Genomic DNA, 22,612 nt, shown 5'->3' on the forward strand with positions numbered 1-22,612 from the left:
TTCTGCTCAAATTTTTACTGATAACATATCTCAGTTTTCTCAAACTGATTGTTCCAATAAACACTGGAGTGCGACAAATATCAGAAAGACCTTATCTGCTTTATAAACTGTGAAAGCAAAAGCCAGTTTTAAATTTGCTCACCATTCATGAAAAGTAAACTTATAATCCACAAATGCTATACACTAGTGCAAGAAATATGATCTTTTTTATTTGGGGAAGATGGGGTAGAGGGGTATGGGCTTGGCATCTCCCCCTTAACAGCTCAGTGCTTGCAACGTTTTTAGCACTCAAGAAAAACAGATCTATAAAATAATGAAGTATACCATAATAGCATCATCCGTGAAAACAGGGAGGTCCTTTTAAAAAATGTTTTTATAGTCACTTGTGAAATAGAATTGCCCTGAAGAATTTACTATCCTTACGGGAGATCGGATTCACCAGCTGACAGCTCCCACACAGAAACTCAAAGAGGCTCTCATTTCTCTGCTGTCCTTAATTGTGTTAAGTTGCAGAGAAGTTAAAAGGCAATGCCATGTCAAATCACAAGGAGCAGCAGAGCTATTGACAAGCAGAACAGCCCCTTGGAAGCTGTGGAAATTTAACTGGAGAAAAGACAAAGTTAATACAGTAAGTTCTCATTGTAATCATTTGCAAAGAACACAGGGAAAGTTATACAAGTAAAGCAGATATATTTACGTTTGCAAATATCATTCAGCTTACCTCTCTTGAGCCAAAAACCAGGACTTTTTTGCCTAAACTTCCTGCATCAATTCCCCAGGTGGATCCTGCTGAAACTAATGTGTCCCCGGAGTTAAATGATGTCCTTTCCCCCTCTACTTGACTGTGTTAATGAACAGTTCGGAGGCTTCTCCCTCAGTGGCTGAGTCACCCAGGGAGGAGGTGGGTGGTGTGAAAGAGGGTGTCACCTTGTATAAATACCAATTCAATTAAAACAGGCTCACTCATGGACCTACTGTCTCTGTTTGGTGAATTCTTGTTCTAAGTTATGGCCTCGTTAAGCCAAAAAGAATGTGCTCCTGTTATCGCCCTTTTAATTGATATCAACAACACACACAACTATATCACTGACAAGGAGGCATAGTACCCAAACCGTTTTGGAGTCTCGTAAAAAACAGAACAAAAACTTAAGGTAGCAAGAGTTTTTCTCTCTCTACCCATAGTGGCTGCAAGGCTGAGGCACCAAAGCACAACATAGGAGGTTCACTACATATGGGAACCATGTCCTTGAGGACAGAAAAGTCCTTTGAAACTCGGAGATCAGAAAATAAGAAAGGACACAAATTCTGCACAAGGGATATTTTATAAAACCATCAGAGGAAACATGCATTATTAAATATAAGAATTCCAGGGCACCTGGGTGGCTCAGTTGGTTAAGCGACTGCCTTCGGCTCAGGTCATGATCCCGGAGTCCCGGGATCAAGTCCCGCATCGGGCTCCCTGCTCGGCAGGGAGTCTGCTTCTCCCCCTGACCCTCCTCCCTCTCATGCTCTCTGTCTCTCATTCTCTCTCTCTCAAATAAATAAATAAAATCTTTAAAAAAAAAAAAAATAGAGCTAAAGTCTTTAAAAAATTTTTTTTAAATATAAGAATTCTGATCCTTTTATTACTTCAACGTAGATAACAACATGAAAGAGATGCTTGGAACGGCTTTTACATCTGAGGGCGGAAGTAGACTCCAGTGTCAACACCTTCTCTGGGGAGGAAGCAACAACACAGAAAAGCCATGCTTGGCGGTGGCTCCCATTACAGTGTCTGCATTGTACCTTCCATAGTAGCCAGGGAGGCTTTGCAAGAAGCTCAGCAAACCCGAAACATTGCTGAGCAAAGCTGAGTCATTAGAACTTCCTGGGTCATCTTTACTCGTCCAGCATACCAACAATTAACCAGATCCTCCTAGTTTCAAGACAGCTCCTGGGCGCCTGGGTGGCTCAGTTGGTTAAGCGACTGCCTTCGGCTCAGGTCATGATCCTGGAGTCCCGGGATCGAGTCCCGCATTGGGCTCCCTGCTCGGCAGGGAGTCTGCTTCGTCCTCTGACCCTATCCCCTCTCATGTGTTCTCTCTCTCTCATTCTCTCTCTCTCAAATAAATAAATAAAAAATCTTAAAAAAAAAAAAAAAAAGACAGCTCCTGAAAACTATAGTCCAGCTGAGCTGTAGTCACAGAAATGACCATAACAACAAGTAGAAAAATGTTCAGACTGGAAGGCACAGGCAATTGTGGTATGCAGTCATTATGCTCTGGGACATCACTTCCTCAATGGGCCCTTTTTCTGGGCTGAAGAATTTGAAAATCTAAAATGGAAAATGTTCTTTAAAAGTAACATACCTTTGGGGCGCCTGGGTGGCTCAGTCGTTAAGCGTCTGCCTTCAGCTCAGGTCATGATCCCGGAGTCCTGGGATCTAGCCCCGCATCGGACTCTCTGCTCAATAAGGAGCCCGCTTCTCCCTCTCTCTCTGCTGCTCCCTCTGCTTGTGCTCTCTCTCTGTCAAATAAATAAATAAAATCTTTAAAAAAATTTAAATTAAAAGAAATAAAAGTAACATACATATACATGTCTATTCGGTCCTTCTACAGAATTTTATAAATGCGAAATATTTTAGAAATATGTTCTAAATTTCTGTGATGCCTGTAAATGCTGGTTTGATTGAGGTTGGATATTAATACTACAGATGAGAAAGTTGAAAAAACATGTTTGGCTCAATTAAAAAAAATTAGGAGTTATATTCAGCATTATGAAGAAGTTACAATCAGTAAAATAAATTAGAAGTTATATTCAGCATGATTCAGCATTCATTTAGCCAAATGAAGGGCTAAAACAGTTTCAGAGCCAGCTTGTAGGGACAGGTAGTAACTTACATCATAGAATGTTTAAATGTATGTTTTTGTCCTCATAAAATATAGAACCAGAAAAATAAGTTTTTAAATTTTAATGAAGTAAAATATACTGCTCAAGATACATCTTAGGCTTTTGAGCTTCCAAGCAATTATTTCTGCGTGTAATTGATGGTTCCTCTTATACAGCAGGAATCCATACCACTAAGCCACACCAGTGTCTTTTCATTTAGAACCAAATGTTTGACTCAAGAAGGGGCTAATTCTAAACACTTGGGCAAAATTCACACTTCCTCCTGGCTGAGAAGATATTCAGTGAAAAGACTGCTGAGAATTAAGAATCTCAAAGTTTGAAGAGGTCAGTCAGGAATGTGTTTGGGTGTGGAGGTGGCCAGATAGGTTTGGTCTTGGTTTCACTCAGGCCTTGAGCATGCTTGGAATACTTGGTTCCACCCGCCTATTTCGCTGTGAGTGTCTCAGTTCTTGAGGTCTCTTTAGAACATGAGCTCCTAGGCTGGGATGTTTTGTTGCAGATGCCCAATGCCAATTGCTTGGTGGTGGCTGCCTGGAGGGATATGATGAGGTCTGTAAAGCAACTTTGGACTTACAGAGAAGAGTGCCATAGTTTTAATTAACAATATCTGCCACGGGTTTCAGAGGGGGAATTTTTTGCCGAATATATCTCCTAAAATAGAAGAGTATTTTGTTTGTTTGTTTTTCCCTTCTTTTTTTTTTTTTTTAAAGCGGTGCTTTTTCTATGTATTATAGAATGAAACCATCAGCCAAATGAGCTCTTATTACTACGTAATAATGAGAATAGCAAATACATAGCTCTGTTAATGTGTCAGGCATTGTTGTAAGTACTTTTCATACATTAATTTAATAATTGTTATTAAATGATGGTCACCTTCTGCTATAGTCTGAATGTTTGTGTCCCCCTGAAATTCATATGTGGAAATCCTAACCCCCAAAAAGGGTAATGCTGGGGCCTTTGAGAGGTGCGAGGGGGTGGAGCCCTCATGAATGGGATTGTGTTTTATAAGAGACCTCTCAGAATTTTCTAGCTTCTTCCTTCAGGTGAGGACACTGTGGGAAGGCACAGGCTATGAACCAGGAAGAGAAGCCCCCCGACCCCAACCATGCTGGCACCTTCATCTCAGACCCCCCAGCCTCCAGAATAGTGAAAATTAAATTTCTGTTGTTTATAAGCTGCCCAGTCTGTGGTATTTTGTTATAGCTGCCTGAACAGACTAAGTTACCTCCTCACCCCAGACAGATTCCAAAGTGATGTGGAAAATGCAAAAAAATGCAAACGGGACAAATCAGCATCTTGAAGTTCTCTAATCAGCATCTTGAAGTTCTCTAATCTATTACACAGGGACTCTGGGGTGGAAAGATAGAGGGTTCCCCTTTTTCCTCCCAGATGGAAAAAAATGTTATGTGCATGTTAAAACAAAGATATATCATTAGGATGATAATTACAGAGCCAATTTCTCCTTGGCTGGGAGTAGACAGATGTCAGAATTAATGACTTACTGTCAGCACTGCAAGAACTGGTGCATTGCTTAATATACCCTCCTGGTGCCACCAGAATGCGGACCAGTGGAGAGCTCAGCAGAGGGTGCATGGGAGCCCGAGGACCCTTGTCTGTGCAGACTCCCTCTTCACTATGGGCAAATCACTTAACCCTGATGCCCACGTCTTGGTGCAGTGAGACTGATGAGATCTACCTCATTACCAACTGCGTAAAGGTCACCATGAAGATGTCAGGTTGTTTTTTTTTTTTAACCAGGACTCCAAACCTTTGGTCTATAGAAAACATCAGGAAGAACGAGGAAGACCCAGCTCTGAGTCCTTTCTTACTCTTCATGCTACAAACAGGCAATTCCCCCGCCCAAAGAAAACAGCAGAGATTCGGCATAGTTGATGGTGATTATAATGATGATGATGAAAATAACAATAACAATAGCAACACCAACCGTTTAAATATGTGCCAATCACTGCTAAGTGCTTTACATGTATTATTTCATTTGATCTTCACAAAAACCCTACACAATAGGGAACTGCTGTTATATCCGTGATAGAGATAAGAAAAGAAAAGCCTAAGATAAACACAGCTAGGAATTAGATGTGTCCAGAATTCCAGTTGAGGCAGACTGACTGCAGAGCCCACATTCTTGGATATGAAGCTCCACTGTCTCTCCAAAATGCCAGAAAGGAGCATGGGCACTCCTTGATCCAAGAGACTGTGGCTACACCACAGGATGAGCTAAATGTATAGCAGGCCTGAGCCCTGACTAATAAGTGACAGAAAAGTACAATGGCTTTTAGCAGGAAATGTATATATATATGCACTTATATCATCATAGCCCACATGTGTTGGATTGCAATGTTAGACCAGAGAATGGCCTTGAGTGGCTTCAGAATCCAGGGTCCTTTAATGATAGTGTAAATCTAACTCATCAGTTTTCTTTTTTCTTTATTTAAAGAATATTTATTTATTTGTTTAAGACTATTTTTATTTATTTTTTAAAGATTTTATTTATTTATTTGACACAGAGAGAGAGAGAGAGAGAGCACAAGCAGGGGGAGCAGCAGAGGGAGAGGGAGAAGCAGGCTCAGCGCTGAGCAAGGAGGCCGATGTGGGACTCGATCCCAGTACCCTGGGATCATGACCTGAGACGAAAGTTTAATGGACTGAGCCACCCAGGTGCCCCTGTTTAAGAATATTTTTAGAGCAATTTTAGGTTCATAGCAAAATTGAGAGTCATGTACAGTGAAATCCCATACACCCCCTCCCCCAACACGTATAGCCTCCTCTATTATAAACAACCCCCACCAGACACATATATTTGTTAAATGAATGAATCTACACTGACACATCATTGTCACTCAAAGTCCATAATTTACATTAGGACATCGCTGTTGGTACTGTATATTCTGTGGATTTGGATGAATCTATAATGACATGTATCTACCATTATAGTATCATACAGAATAGTTTCACTGCCCTAAAAATCCTCTGTGCTCTGTCTAATCATCCTTCCCTCCCCACAACTCCTAGAAATGACTGACCTTATGACTGTCTACATAGTTCCGCCTTTCCAAAATGTCATCTTGTTGGAATCATACAGTATGTAGCCTTCAGATTGGCTTCTTTCACTTAGTAATATGCATTTAAGGTTCTTCCATGTCTCTTCATTGCTTGATAGCTCATTGCTTTTTAGCTATCCCACTGTCTATACCACAGTTTATTTTCATTCGCCTAATGAAAAACATCTTATTTGTTTCCAATTTTTGGCAGTTATGAACAAACTTGCTACAACCATCCACAGGCAGTTTTCTTTTTTAAAAAATATTTACACAATATATTTTGAACCAGCCATATATTTACATTTTTCAGAAATTAGAAGTATAGAAAGGAACATGATGAAAAGTCTTCCACTCCCCCCCAAATTTTGATCTCCAAAAAAGGGCAGTTATTTAGTTTCTTCTGGGTCCTTCCATAGATATTTATACATATATGAGCAAATGTAAGATACAGATATTTCCTTCATTTTTTACAGAAATGTTTGCGTATTATACTATTCTGAATCTTTTTTTTTAATTTTGTACTTTAACATCATATCCTGAAGATCTTTCCACACTATGTTTTTTGTAGCTGCTTGGCCTTCCATCCTATGGATATGCCATAATCTATTTCATCAATCCACTATTAATGGACATTTCCATCATTTCTAAGCTTCTGCTAACAAATAATGCTGTAGCAAGTAACACTGTAAATAAATATTTGGCACATGTGTGTATATATCTGTGGGATAAATGCTTAATAGATGTAACTGCTGGTTCCAAGAATTTATACATTTTAATGTTGGTAGATAAATATTAGCAAATTGTCCTCTGTAATGGACTTACCAATTTATCCCTCTTCCCTCTTATTCTCATTTGTCTACTTCAATTATTTGCTGATTTAATGACTATTAAGTACTGCTTAATAGCGCTTAATTAAGTAAGTGCTTCTAGGACTGTTCCAGTCTAAAGGACAGGAAAATTAATGAGATCCAGTGCTGGCTCTCCAGGAATTCACCATGTTTGGAGAGATGGACATTGAATTAAATAGCTACAATACACCAGGATAAAGTAATACACAGCAATTTTATGGGCATAGTTACATGGTAGAGAGACTGAAGAATTCTACCTGGGCCTAAGGGGCCAATGTTGATACTGAGTTTCGAAGTTTGTATGAATGTTGATTAGATGGTGGAAGGGGAGAAGAGCCATCCATCCACTTTGCCTTCCTAGATTTGCTTCTTTTTTTTTTTTTTTTTAAAGATTTTATTTATTTGACAAAGAGAGATACAGCGAGAGAGGAACACAAGCAGGGGGAGTGGGAGAGGGAGAAGCAGGTTTCCCGCCGAGCAGGGAACTGGACGCGGGGCTCGATCCCAGGACCCTGGGATCATGACCTGAGCCGAAGGCAGACGCTTAACGACTGAGCCACCCAGGCGCCCCCTAGATTTACTTCTTAAGGTCTTCCAGATTCCTGCTTATGAATATAGTTCAGGATTTGACAGTCTGAGGCAATATGAGGCATGACTGGTCCAATTAATGAGGGAAGTAGGAGCAGAGATCTAACTGGGTAAGAAGGATTTGTAGCCAGATTCTCCTCAGTAGTGCCAAAGTCAAGAAAGCCTGCTTGAAAGTTTTGCTACTTTCCTGCTCGTTCCTGCACCCACCTAAAACAGCATTTCTGCAGCAGCAGAAACAGTCCCTCAAGGTGCTGTAAGTCTGTCCACATTTCCCCAGTCATACTGTCTCCTGTAGACAAATGTGAGCTATACTGCAAACACGGTGCAAGCCTCCTGCCACAGGCTGAAATAACCAATTCTTCAGGGAATAGAAGGAAGAATTGCTCTTCCTTCCATTGAAAACCCTAGAATGGCAAATCAGCTTTTTTTAAATTTTTATCTTTTTGCAAATCAACTTTTATAATTAAAGTCTTTACTTTTAGATTGTTATTACATAATTTCATGATCATTATGTCTGATTTTTTTCAATTCATAGTCAGTGCCTCCACTTTATACCAGTCTCTCCATTGCCAACTATCTCATGCTATTATATCACAAGCCCCTTGGGATCAAAGAGTAGGGCTTAAATGTGTCTATATTTTAAACACGTAACACAGTTCCTGACTCATAATAGCACTCACTAATTTTTGACTGAATAAATGAATAATGATCATAAACAGTAAGTGGGCATACACAAGGGATATTCACCATTTGCCAAAAATCTGGTTTATCTGTCTTGTAAGTCTGATTTTCTTACCAGATTTTTCTATCCCTGGCTGAACTAAAGACTATAGCATCAGTTCTTCAACTCACTGGTAATACTCATTGTTCTCTTAAAGCAGGAAAAGATTTCTCTGCATTTTATAGAGATTGCTCAAACAATAATTATCATAACTGAACTTACTGCCCAAGGTTGGAGCCTCCATGACCATTGTCTCCTCCCTTGCTCTCTCCTCATCCACATCCAATGAAATGGTCACTGACCCATCACTGTCAAGTCTACCACCTGCTTCACTCTAACCTTTCCCTTCTACTTGACTCCCACCACCCAGGCTTGAGTTGGGAACCTCAGCGTCTTGAGGCAACATCATTTCAATCACTTGCTAACTAGCCTCTTCGGTGTTCAGACCTGTCCCCTACTGAGTCACTCAGGCTCTTTCAGGTTATAAAGATCAGAGATAAGCTCCAGAAATCTCAGTCAAAGGGAACACACTAACAGTGGCTATTAAACAGGGAAGAGACACCATACCCCCAAATAATGATGCTCAGAAATTTACAGTTTAATACAGGAAAAAGATTCAATGTAACAACCGCATTGAAGTAAAGATAGATAGGCATTATAGGTAAAGGCTGAAGGGTCAGAGAAGCCTGCTGCAAATTCCTGTTGTTCTCTCTCTGAAAAGGTCTTTGCGAGATCTGCTTTCTCTCCCATAGAGAGAACCACTGATTTGTGAATGGATTATCCAAATGAGTCTCAGCTGGAATTTCTTATCCCTTGCTAGTCATGTAGGCATACTCCTACTATGTGACCAGGCCTTCTGGGGTCTCACGAGCTACAAATCATCAGTTTTACTGTTAACAAGAAACAATGCTGACTAGTTGGTACAAACCGTCCTGAAACTTTTAGGGCACATGGTTACAAAGTAATGCTATTAATTAATACATTTCAGATGAGTGCTGTGCATGCTTATTTCTATTGTAGTAGAGTAACTCAGGCTAATCCCACCCTTGCTGGAATTAACCCTCACAGCACAGGAGGTTTAGTACAAAGATTTGGGAGGCTGAAAGGAAGATGGACAGTGTCAGCAGCCTTCTTAGAAATTATACAGTATTTCCTGCTGGTTACTTTGCAAAAACAACACTGGTTCCTTTGGCACCCAATAGTAAATCTGTGAACCTCTCTACCATGACTCACTTCCCCTCCCTCGGATTCTCTTCTGGCTTCTTCTTTCTACTACGTTACCAGTTTATCATAGTCTCTGCACGTATCAGTTTAAATTCTCTGAGAGAGAACTGCTTTGAGTTGGGGGCGGGGAGTCGCCTAAGTTCCTACAGACAGAGCCCTTGCACCAGTCCATCTCCTGGGCTTCTGGTGAGCCATAGAGGACAGTTTTGCTCGGACACCTACCCCATCTCAAGGTCATCAGCTGTGACCAACCCCAGCGCTGCATGGTTCAAAGCACAGTTCCTCGCAACTGCTCAGAAGTGGGCTAAATGCATAGCACACACCAAGTTATTACTTTCTCCCCAGTAAAGACACATCACCCTTTAATCTTATTTTTCCAAAACAGAGGCAATCATATCATTCTTCAGCCTCAAACATATCATAAGTTCCCATGTCCCATAAAATTCAAACTCCTTACATTCACATAGGACTGTGCTGCCCAACATAGCAGCCACTAGTCATCTGTGGCTATTTAAGTTTAAATTAATCAAAGTTAAATAAATTTAAAAATTCAGCTCTTCAGTTGCACTAGCCACCTTTCAAATACCATATTAGACAGTACAAATAAGATAAACAGGAAGTTGGTCTGCCTTACTGAAGCCACTTTAAACAATTCTAGGCTCATCCCCCCCCCACTTACCCATGCACCCTAAGCTCTAACCACATCAAAATCCTTGCTGTTGTCCAAACTACTATGCAGTTTAGGCCTTTAATATTTGTTTTCATAGCACACCTGTGACCTAAAATATCCTTGCCTCTTGTGCACCTGTCAATGTCTTATTCACCTTTAAAGTCCTGGCAAACACACAGCCTACTCTGTGAAGATATTCCTACCATCCCACTCCCCAATCACAGGCGGGTACCCCCTTTTCTCTCTTGGAGCAATTGCCAGGTGCACATGTCTTATTCACCTTTAAAGTCCCGACAAACACACAGCCTACTCTGTGAAGATATTCCTACCATTCCACTCCCCAAACACAGGAGGGTACCCCCTTTTCTCTCTGCTCCAAGAGAACTCTGTATTTGCCTCTATTGTAGTACTTAACTATGTTATTTGGTGACCTAGTTGTACTCAGCATACCACATACATTCTAGACTTTAATAGTGGAGACAATATGGCTAGTACTTAAGGCTGGTGCCCGATGGCCTCTGCCAGTGATGAATTGTGTAACCTTGCAACACTCTTGTCTCAGTTTCCTCATCTGTGAAATGAGGATAATAAAATAATACTTCCCACATAGGGTCATAGTGATGATCAATTGTGTTCCTATTAACAAGCACTTAGAATGGGGCCTGGAACTTAGTCAGGGTGCTACCTACAAATAAGCTATTAGTAAAATAGTAATGCATTTTGTTTATTTACATATAAAATATATCTGAGACGAACAAGAATGTACATGCAATTAACAATTTCACTCAGCTAGACACATTTGTTGTGTCCAATGGTCCAACTCTTTAATGAGCAAGTATAATTAGTTATCTATGACAAAACATAGGTTTTGGATGGTGTATGACCATCCTCTCAAGAGTCAGTCCCTGGGACTTACTGATAAAGTATTGATGGATTTATAAAAGGCTTATCAACCAGGAAACTTTGAATGAGAAGGGATTATTTACAAACAATAGAATGAGAGGCTCCCGTGTGTGTTCAGTGTCCACCATAGCATTTCACAATTCCTTCTCTTTGATGGCAGCCTGTTACTATGCACATTCTCTTCTTTATGGTTGGCTGGACGCTTCTCTCTTCTCAACCCCAGTCTCTCTCTTCTTCCTCAGTGTTCCCACATCCATCCACCATGGTAGAGTTTCATTTCTCTCTTAAAATATATTTTCTCTCTCCTCTAATAATTCACTACTGTATTAGTTTCTTATCTCTGCTGTAACCAATTACCACAAACTTAGCGGCTTAAAACAATACAATGTTTTATCTTACAGTTCTGGAGATCAGCAGTCTAAGTCGGTTTCATTGGGCTAAATCAGTTTCATTGGGCTAAAGTCTAAGTCGGTTTCATTGTGGTGGCAAGGCTGGCTCCTTTTGGAGGTTCAAAGAAAAAAAATGCATTTCTGCCTTTTTAGGATTCTAGACGCTGCCTATCCCTTGGTTCCTGACTCGTTGCCTCATTCCAACCTCTTGCTCTGTCATCACATCCCCTCCTTCCAAATGATCCCTCTGTCTCTATCTCAGAAGGACACTTGTGATTACATTGGACCCACCCAGATAATCCAGGATAATCTCATCTCAAAACCCTTCATTTGATCATATCTGCCAAGTCCCTTTTGTCATGCAAGGTGACACATTCGCAGGTTCTGGGGATTAGGATGTGGACATCTTTGGGGAAACATTATTCGGTCTACTGCACCTATCATATTTTTACAATTTCTCGGCATTCTCTCTAGTTTCTTCTATTTTTACAATTTAAAAAACTAAACATTCCATTGAGTAAAGTTCAAAATGCGTGCAGTTCTTTGATTTAGTAAATAAATTTTAAAAATCTATACTCTTAAAAATAGTTGACATCCTTAGGATTGCATCTAAAGTTTTATACTTAAAAATCTTGTGAACAAATGTTAGAAACACATCCAATTTTTATTTTTATTTATTTTTTTTATTTATTTTATTTTTTTTTTTTAAGATTTATTTATTTATTTATTTGAGAGAGAGAGAATGGGAGACAGAGAGCACGAGAGGGAAGAGGGCAGAGGGGGAAGCAGCCTCCCCGCCGAGCAGGGAGCCCGATGCGGGACTCGATCCCGGGACTCCAGGATCATGACCTGAGCCGAAGGCAGTCGCTTAACCAACTGAGCCACCCAGGCGCCCGAAACACATCCAATTTTTAAAACATTCTCTCCATTCCACTCATGAGTTATATAAACAATATTAACTTAACAGGCATGTTTTCAGATGGTCACTGGATGCTCGAGTACGGGTTGTAGTAATAAAGTGAAATCTATTCCCAGCTGAATTTGGGGGAAAACATACCTAAGTTGTATATATTATCTATGCTATGCAAACACATGTACATACCTCCATATATATATACCTCTATATGTTCATATTTACACATACATAATGCATATATTTTTTTAAATTTTATTTATTTATTTGAGAGAGAGCACAAGCAGGGGGGAGCAGCAGAGGGAGAGGGAGAAACAGGCTCCCTGCTGAGCAGAGAGTGCTCCCAGGACGCGGGGATCATGAAGGCAGATGCTTAACTGACTGAGCCACCCAGGAGGCCCTGCATGTATTATATTTATAAACATATCATATATATTAGATTTATACATATATAGCACATATATATTAGATTTAAACATCTACACACACACACACACACGTCAATAGTTCTACCTGTGTTTGTCTTCCCTATCAGGAAGTAAGTGTCTCCAGGGCATGAGCCCAGGTTTACTTTCCCTCAAATTCGTAATGCTTACACTAGGCCTGACTTAGCCAGTTCTCAGTGATTATTTCTTAATTGAATACATTTGCATTACCATGTAGCACATGGGAAAACGGAATAGAAGCCACCTGACAAAAAAATGAAATCATCAGACCCTTCCTTCTGTGTCTTCCTTCTCAATATCTCGGGCTTCAAAAGATTAGACCAAAGAACTGGGTTCAAACAGTCCCCTGCCTTCAAACTTACTTTTTTGCTGCTATTTTCCTTTACCTCCTACACATTCTGAGTGAATCTCTCAAGCCACTTGGTTTTCCCAAATTGTGTCCTTGCTCCCTCTCCACACACAATATCTGAAAAGCCCCCACTTCCTGCACCTTCAGCCCCTCCCACTCACCTTCTCCACCCGGGACTTTATTCCTTCTACCCACTTGTGTTTCTCCTCACAACTCATCTTTGTATTGTCTCCCATCCTTTACTTTATACAATCAAAGGATAAATTATCAGAAGAGAGCAGAGAATCCTAGAAAATTTTTAATTTCCAAACATTATTGTAAACTAATGGATAATCCTTTACTGAGGCAAATCTGTAAACATTTTAATGATGGCCCTAGAAAAGAGGGATCTGCAAGTATTTTGGAATTGGTATGCCTTATTACTTGCTTTGATTTTACAACAGTTCCTCTCCTCATCAAGTCATTTAAAATTATTAAAAAAGAGTTGGCCTCAATAATTTGGGAGTGGGGTGTGTGTGAGAGAATGGGAGAGAGAAAAAAGCCTGAGGTCATTGAGAATACTACGAGGTAATTTGCTTTTTATGTCATGCATCTCATGCTCTTTTTAAATTTTTGATGTTTTTTCTTTTTTTTTCTGCAGTTGGTTTGTTTTTTATTTTCCATTCTTTCTACTTAATATTCAGTCCTTTCAGGAAGAAAAAAATTATATATGTTTATATATTCAAATGTCTTCTATGAAAATAAATCTTGACTTTTCCCAGTTCTACTATTAATACCTAAAAAAGAAGAGTAAAGAAGGTGAGGAAATTTAAAGCTAACTAACTAACAATCAAATTACCAAGGGTAACCCTAAAGACTTGATTAAATTCATATTTATATATTAAAGGCACAATACTGACCCATAATTCCAAAGCCAGTGTTTAAAATATGACAGTTACAAAAGTTCATCTTACAGAATATTTCTTCCCAATCAGGGAAAATTTCCAAGAAACCATCGAGACCAATTTTCACAAATTTTTCAATAGCAAATAAAATATGACACCCCTTGGCTCTGAATACAGATAGAGGCAAAGGTCATTGTGAAAATATCAAGCAGAATACAAATGTTATAATAGCTTTTACTATTAACATAATTAATGCAATTCAGAATCAATCCTCCTTTTTGTTCTTTGTTCTGTGGCCAGAGGTCAGCTATCTTTATCTTTTTTCTTTTTTGGGGGGGGGGCAGATAGTAAATACTTTATTTTAGGCCTTGTGGGTCATATCCCAAAACTGAGCTCTGCTGTTGTAGCAGAACATAGCTGGAGACAGTCTGGTCAAGGAATGAGCATGGGCAGAGTGGTCTGCTGGATCCAGAGCTGGCAGTATGGGGCCAATCTCCGGTCCATGCTAACTGAATCCTACTGAGAAAAACATGCCTCCTCCTTTTCCTCCTCCCTGTGGAGGGGGAAAGCTAAATGAGAAAAAGATCACAACATCTACTGCAAACCTCATTTTCCCGACAAGAATACCGAGGTTCTGAATGGTCAGGTGACTTGCCAAACCTCCAACTCCATTTTTGTGGAAGTGAGACCAGAGCCCATTCAAAATTACGGAACATTCCTTGACCACTTACTCTCTCAGGTAAGCTTCAAAACACTTAAGCCTTCTCTGATTGCATCCTCACAACATCTTTCTAAAGTACTGTTATCATCTTCACTTCACAGATGAAGAAACTGAGATTCAGAGAGGTTAAGCAATAGGCATAGGGTTTCACAGCAGGGAAATGGTCCAGAGAAGAGCCAGGGCTTCTCACCCTTTGCTATTTGCCACTGCTGTTGCAACATGCCCACCACTCCACTTGCCACTGCGTACTATTCTATGTCCTCTGCAAAGCCAACACCAGACTTCCCATTGCCACATCGGATCCAAGATGCCATGGTTAGGATTTTCTCCCCCTCAGAAGCACTCCTGTAACCTGACTCGCCTATCCAGTCTAACTGTAATTCTGCAACACAAAAACAGGGAGTGGACCCTGACTTCACACACCCATGGCCAACCCTATGTAGAAAGGCTGGGAAATGTGAAGTGTTTGATCTTTGCTTGCACAACACCAACCCAAGGAGACTTGATGAGGAAGTCAACTTCATGCTCCCTCCCTCTCTTAGACCCCTGGAGCAGCTCCAGTGTCCACAGCCACCAGGAGTCCAGAGAAGGCCCCCAGAAAAACTGGATTGGAGTTCACTTTGATTTCAAGCTGACGTGTGTGACTCTTAGAAAGTTGGGCCTTCCCAGCACCTAACAGTGCCCCACATTAGCCTCCGCCCACTTCCCCCACTTTGTTTCTCCATAAGCCCTGTAAAACAAGTAGGTGTAGAAAATGGAGGAATGGGTGAAGACAAGTGCAGTGCCCACTTCTTTTCTGAATAAACATGTTTCCTTATGAAGGTTTGGTGTGTCATACCTAAAGCCCCCACTGTTAAAAGAATAAGCCATCACAGGCTAAAGGGCAAGCTATGAGCAGAAGACAAAGTTTTCTAAGTTGATGTGTTCATGTTACAGAATCAAATATTATTCTTCACGTAGCCGATGCATGGATGTAAGCCACTGTTACTTGTCGTTTACTTAAGAAGTTACATGGTCTACACACTTATTTTTATTTCAGATTGTACAAAAAAGCATATATAAACTGTACTATCCTCAGATTACTGACACCTATAGGCATATATTCCCTCTCTGGCTCTCCTTTCCCAACCAAGTCCCATTTTGCCTCTGTAAAGAGAGAGAGGTTCAAATGAAAAAATTAAAAGGGAGCACTCTATCTTGCAGCAACAATAATTCCTAGTGGGTTTCTAATGAAGCTACTTGATAAGGTCTATGGTCCTTTACTCTTTCACCCAGATCTTTATTTCTCCAACAGTAAGAAAAGAAAATCTGGAGTCAAATTGGGTAAGGTGGTCCATAGTAAGACAAGACTGGGATAGCAAAGCAATGGGTCACATCATAAAACAGCTTCATTAAACACCTTCCTCTCTCTTTCACTCACTCAGCAGAGTCCACAGCAGAGAAAGAGAGCAGGGCTCCTTTCGAGACTTCCTGAGTTGCCTGCAAAGATTAGAAGGAAGGAAAGCCAACATAACTCACATAACTGTGATTTGCTCCAACAGCAGAGGCAAATCGAGAAATGTTAAAAATTATGTCATTGAAGGCATTTACTGAAGGTAAATAAAGTCATTAAAAACAACAACAAAAAATGACCATTGAGAGGACCTCACTGAGGCACTTGAGGTACCTCTGGGCAAATGCCTAACCACAGAAAAACATTCTACTCTTGCACCTGAAGTTCCCACTGCCCTGTGAGTGGCTGGGTAGCTTCCTGGGTCTCTCAGGGAAGGTATGCAGCCCGGCCTGTGGGCTCACCCGCCCTTCAAGCCAATCTGCCAAAGCCCGAGCAAATACACTCTCAAAGGCAAAGACATTCTTTAGGGATTGTGCAAGGAATTTCGCAGCTGCACCTTCCTCATGAGGTGTGGCATAAAGAGCAAGTTCCTCAGCCAGGGGCATAAGATTATTTACAGCTTCTTTAGAGGAAATCAATATTACATTGTCTTTATCTAAAAATTCACATTTACATTAAAATGCCTGTAGACTTCTTCTGCTACTGATCTCTTTAACATATTAAAACAGAAATCATAACAAAACAAAACTTAACCTGGCTAATATTACTTGTTATGAATCAAGGAAAGAATGGAACTCATACAGGACATTTTGCATAAATATAATGTCTACTTCTCTCTTTTCTTCCCTCCCTCCCTCCATGTGCTCTGGTGAAATAGCTCCTGACATTCTTGGTGCATTCTGACCACCCAGGAAGGAGGAGGACTCCAGTGCCCCTTACATCCCCGGAGGAACGAGAGGCCTCGGACCCAGAACAGACCCTCCACAGGGTTCTTTTTCAGTCCTAAAGGGCACTGTGTGTGCAGAGAGATATTAATGTCTTTTAAACATAATCTTGTTTCCACAGGCCACATCAATCACGGGAAAAGTCAAAGGCTTGAGAGGAATTTGGTTCCTGCCCCCATGGTTTTATCTCAAGGGTTCCTACCAGACCCAGACTGATGTCACTATCTTTCTATTTTTGATGTGTGGTTCTGGTTTACTTTGGACAGAATACAATATCAGGTGATAAAGGTGCTGTTATTCTGTTGGCCTGCAAGGGGTAAAACTACTTCTCCACCGGAGGGGAGGAATCTCACGCTGAGTGAGAGAATCAGGGAGACTGCAGCGGTGAGCTGAGCTGTCCCAGCGGGAGTCAACTGTCATGGCCCTGTGAATCATTTGTGAGCTAGGCATGACCCTCGTGAACACCAGCGTTGAGTGGGTGGGGCACTGAAGGATATTTGTTGTTGTTATTTTGGTTTTTGCACTGAGGAAGACTCTGACTTGTCCATGGGTAGGGCTAGATGAAATAATAGGCCAGTTTCCTGGAGGCCAGAAACAAAAACTGAAAGACAAGAGGATGCTGGGAGAAAGAAGTCCTACAAAACGTCTGTGGGATGTTATCAAGACCCTTTGGGGCTAGACCAGAGTTACCTCAGGGACAGAAAGCTGTACTGTCTGTGATCATTTCTGTTTGTGTGTGCTGAAGCAAAAATTATTCATGAATGGCAGTTTACAGACTTCCCCTCTCCCCAGCCATTATTAGAGCATTTGAGAATTACCCACTCAACATTACACGCTAATGCCTGTATTTCCCAGGTCCGTCTTCAGGAGGAAACTCCTCAGAGCCAAAGAACACCTGCATGCCATAGGTCCTGCCCAAGACGAGGAGAAGGAAATTGATGTGTCTTATACGTTTATTGCACAGCAAAGAAGAAAGTGATCAAAAAGCAAGATGGCAGGGAAAAGGGTTGTGAATTAGAGAGACAGTAATTGGGGTTAAGAGAATGAGATACTCCTTAGAGTCACTGGGCACGAGGGAAGTACTATCTCAAAAAATTGACTGCATCTCCTTACCAGCATAAAAGCACTTTGAGCACACACCACTATCTAATATTTTACTTCTTTTTTTTGCACTTTTGTGTATTTTGTGTTGTGCAGATTATATATGGATAACCCAGCACTATCCACCTTCCAAGATGTCTTGTTCACTAAGGCTAGAAGACTGGGAAGTATATTTCTCAGAATCCCTGCCAGCAGGGTTTTGTGTTACATTCTGCCTACAAGAGAGACTCACACAAGCTTTGGGCAGTGGGAGAGAAGCAGAAACCATAATATTGTTCCTTGCCACTGGCAGGCATGTCATGTGCTTTGGCAAACAGTAGATTTAAGATGCTTCCAGAAGCTTCTGGTATTCCTCCTGTGAATTATTTCATTTCAGTGGTGAACATGTAGCTGAATCAGGGTCAACCATTTCCTTCAGCTTACGACCTTGATTTCCTGAAAGCCATCAGCAGCTTTGTTTAGGCCTTCATCCTCGAGGCCTTTCTGTTTCTTTAGCAGAAATTTGACTGACACATATTCCTTATAAAGCATAATATACATAGTAGAAATTTAAAAAGAATAACAAATACTAATTTAATTATTTTAGTTGATGAGTAAAATTTTTATTGATAAAAATATTAGTTTGTAATTAATTCTTTTCAATTAGCATATAATTCAAATGTCTGGTTCTAAAATCATTTTATTTCAACATTTAGCTTTAATAGCTACAAGAACTAAAAAAAGACACCTCACAAAAATATGTAGATAAAAATAGAAGATGTACCTCATTAGCTATGCTTATAAAATAATATGCAAGAAAATTATGATATGCAGAAAATTATGAAACTTTCTAGAAGGAAATTAAGTAATACCTAAATAAAATGGAAACAGAACTCATGTTCTTGGATAGGAAGGTTTAATATTATAAAGACTGTAATTTTCCCAAAAATAATCTACAGATGTAATGAGGTTCCAATCAAAACATCAATAGAACTCTTCATGGAAATTGATGCATTGATTCTAAAACTTACATCAATGAGAGAGAATACCCAAGGACTTTCTGAATTACAAGGGAGTGGCAGGGTGCAGGACTTGTCTCACCAGATATAAAAACTTGTTATAAAGCTGTAGTAATTAATACAGTGGTGTATAGGGATAGATACATTGATTAATTGATTAATTGGACAAATACCGCAGAAGGAAATTCACACAAATGTTTAACTTTGATAGGTAACAGGGTTGTATGCATTAAGCCGCCCAATCCTTGGTACTTTGTTATGGCCACGCTAGCTAACTAATATGGTCTCTAAGCCAGAATTTCTAATAGCCACTCCTCCTCCATATTTCCAGGTCTACAAGAGAGTACAGCAAAGCCTGGAACACACTAACACCTTCTGCAGAATGACTTCTGTACGGAAGAGGAAGGAAACTGACAAACAGTATTAGAGTCCAAACTCTGTCACCAAATTTTGTTCTGACCTCATGATTATAAAATCAGATTTCACAGGATTGCCACAAATGTATGCACCAAGCCTGCATTTTGCTTCTTTTTGGTGATTATCACATATAATCATTTATTATACTGACAACAGCCAACACATTCGTCCTTATTAATAGCTAAATAAAATTCCTTCATGTCCATGAAATTTATCAAATGGCTGGCATGAAAAGGTTATGGTGCTGTTACTCAAAATGGGCACCAGGGAAATGACATGAATCACATAACTAGGAGAGACATTGGAATCCAACTGAAAGCCACGCTTCCCATCAAAGCCAGCCCGCTCCAGGCTGCTACTCTCTCTTCCATTCAAAGCCAAGAGAAACTAACAGAGCAGAACTTCGAGGCAGCTAAGCAACAAGGACACACAGTCCCAGGCCATAGCTGCACAGCTGTGCTCAGAACAAGAGAAGCCATTTTCCAAGTAATGAGTAACTGGCACAAAATTTTGCTGAGGATCTTAGAGCAAATGGACTTCGATTTAACGTAGGTGATCAAAGATCACTATCCTGAAGATGCAAAGGAAGAGAATCTTTTGCCCTGACTACTGCGAGCCCTAATACAAAGCATGACCCATCTGTCAGTGCTCCCTGAGCAGTGTCTCCCATGGCTGCAGAAAGATAATAAGACTGCGTGTCTTCCCAGATGTCTGCTCCTCCACAGTTAGAGAACCAGGAGGCTCAAGAAAGGGTAGGCACCACCATGAAAGAACAATTTAGGAGTCTGCTAATCTGAACTCAGATTCAGGGGGTTGGCCACTGAGAACAGTCCAGAAAGTCTTCACAGCATTGTAATTGTCGGGGGGGGGTGCACAATGCAGAAGAAAACTAGGTAATTCCAATAGGATTTGCCTTAGTAGATCTCTGAGAGTTTATTTTACTGATGGCTTAAAGATCATTGAAAGCCAAATAAAATACAATTATTTTCGACCTTTAAAATTTTCCAAATTTATTATAAATCCTAAAAAGCAGGAGAAAAAACTGATCAAAGCCAACAATAACAAAAAGCCTTTGTCAATATTTAGGTCAGCTTCTTAGATGATAAATTAATTGACTGTGCTGGGTGTGTTCTAAAAGCTCACAATAACATATAAGCTCTCTGTTTGTCTTGTTAAGTTTTTTCTAGATTTGAAATTTGCTATTTTTTAAATAGACTATTTATTAGAGAGGTTTTAGGTTTACAGAAACATTGGGTGAAAGTAGAGAGATCCCAAATACCCCCTTGACCATCCCACCTTTCTAGTTTCCTCCATTATTAACCTCTTGCATTAGTATGGTCTAATGGTCTGTTCCTGGGATAGGTGCCATTAACAACACATGACAATGATACATGGATGTCCTTTGAAAGCGCCAGACAGTGTATACACATTTTGCTCTGTAATGAGCCAACACTGATAGATTATTATTAACTTTATTATTAAAGTCCATAGTAAAATTCCCAGTGCTTCACCTATTCCCTCTCCAAATCCCTGGCAACCACTAATCTTTTTACTATCTCTATAGATTTGCCTCTTCCAAGTGACATATAGTTGGAATCATAATATATAGTTTTTTTCAAACAGGCTTCTTTCATTTAGCAGTATGAATTTAAGGTGCAACTTCTATTTTTCTGTAGAGAGTGATGAAAAATAGGAAAGGATAAAGCAAACAGAAGCAATTTTAAAAGAATACTCTTAGTGCTTTACCAATATTTAGTGTGCACAGGGCACGCACACACACACACACATCCCAGTCATTTAGGATTTACACTCAAGATATGAATGTGCCAAGTACAGGAACCACAGAACTTTAAAGACTGTTTCCACATTCAGTGTATAGTCTTGGGTCAATAGTAGATGGAAGTCTCACATTGGTGACATTAAAATTTGTTCTCGCATTAAAATACTATTTATGGGGTGGAAAGTGGGAATAGAGAATTTGCAACAAGTTCTGAAGTCTTTTTTGTAGATGTACTTGTTGTAGTGGAATGAGGGAAGTGATTCTGAAACAATTGAGATATTTTATAGGATTAAGCAATGAGTAAATGTGTTTATGCTATTGAGAGGCAGAGTTCTCACTAAGGAAGAAGGGATATAGAAATACACAATGGTGAGTGGCAAGAAAGAACCTCACGGGAGTGGATTGGAATTGGAAGTATTGATGTGGACTCTTAATTTCTAAAATATATCAGAATGTGTATATGCATGTGTTTGTGCATGTGTATATTGCATATGCATCTATATGTTTGTATGTATATATGTATACGTATACATACATATTCCTAACTTTGCATACTGAAAGGGCCAAGAAGCAAAGGCCATACCAAAGTAACCATAAGCATGCCTAATCCCAAAATTTGGCCTTTAATACTATTTCAACTAAAGGAAAGGAAACAAGGTGGTACTTTATGGAGATATGTTGAGCCAAATACTTGAAAATTAATATCAAATTTATCTGCACAAAGGCTTGCAATATCAATTAGGCTGAGGGTTCAAAGATATATATGTGCTATTCACTAATCACCTACAAGCTAGATTCTCTATAGTACAAAATGAATCAGGAATATATTGTTATGCCAGAAAGTGAACAAGTGCTTTTGAAAAAAAAAAAAAAAGCAATGGGGGCTTAAAACAAGAACAAGGAATCAACTTGAAAAGGGTCTTCAACTGTCAAGTTAAACTGGGGATAATATGAGCACCAAAATATTAAGTACAGTAATGACTTAAAAACCACTGAAAAATATGAACTAATGAATATGCTATTGATATAAATAAATAAATAAATAAATAAATAAATAAATAAATAAATAAATAAATAAGTAAATAAGTAAATAAATAAAAAGAAGACGGAGGTCTCATGCTTTTAAGGCAGAATGCTGAATGACAGGCTGGTTAATGTGGAGGGGGTGCTGGAGTTGAATTATTTGCAGCATTAGAGTAAAGACTAGATCAGGCAAGAATAATCAATGAATGATAATTAAATCCAGAGAAAATTTGGCTGAAAACCAGAAACTTGAACTGGACTTAAAGTGCCTTATCACAAACTGCCAATTAGTTTCAAGTGAAAAAAAAAGTTAATTATACAGGGTAGAAGCTAGGTATCACCTTCACTGGATGATTAATATTAATGTTACCAGTGAGGAGCAGATGGCCATTGTGTGCCTCCAGATGGGATA

At 39.7% G+C, this 22,612-nt stretch overlaps 1 protein-coding gene across 3 annotated transcripts in view; it reads right to left on the bottom strand.

Annotated features, from left to right (window-relative positions):
* SCEL (sciellin) overlaps positions 1-22,612 on the bottom strand; it is a 311,451-nt gene that overhangs the window by 105,227 nt on the left and 183,612 nt on the right. Inside the window, exon 5 of one of the 3 annotated variants that reach the window (XM_064585976.1) lies at positions 2,349-2,505. The exons of 1 other annotated variant lie outside the window; for it this stretch is intronic. The gene's annotated coding sequence lies outside the window, so the exon portion shown is untranslated. Of the gene's footprint in view, positions 1-721; positions 888-2,348; positions 2,506-22,612 lie in introns of those variants that run through there. One more of the 3 variants, XM_064585978.1, reaches the window with a different exon arrangement.

This window comes from Mirounga angustirostris, unplaced genomic scaffold, assembly GCF_029215605.1.
Source record: "Mirounga angustirostris isolate CCGP_5_RB_7025 unplaced genomic scaffold, mMirAng1.0.hap1 SCAF_3, whole genome shotgun sequence".
NCBI classification, from domain to species: domain Eukaryota; kingdom Metazoa; phylum Chordata; class Mammalia; order Carnivora; family Phocidae; genus Mirounga; species Mirounga angustirostris.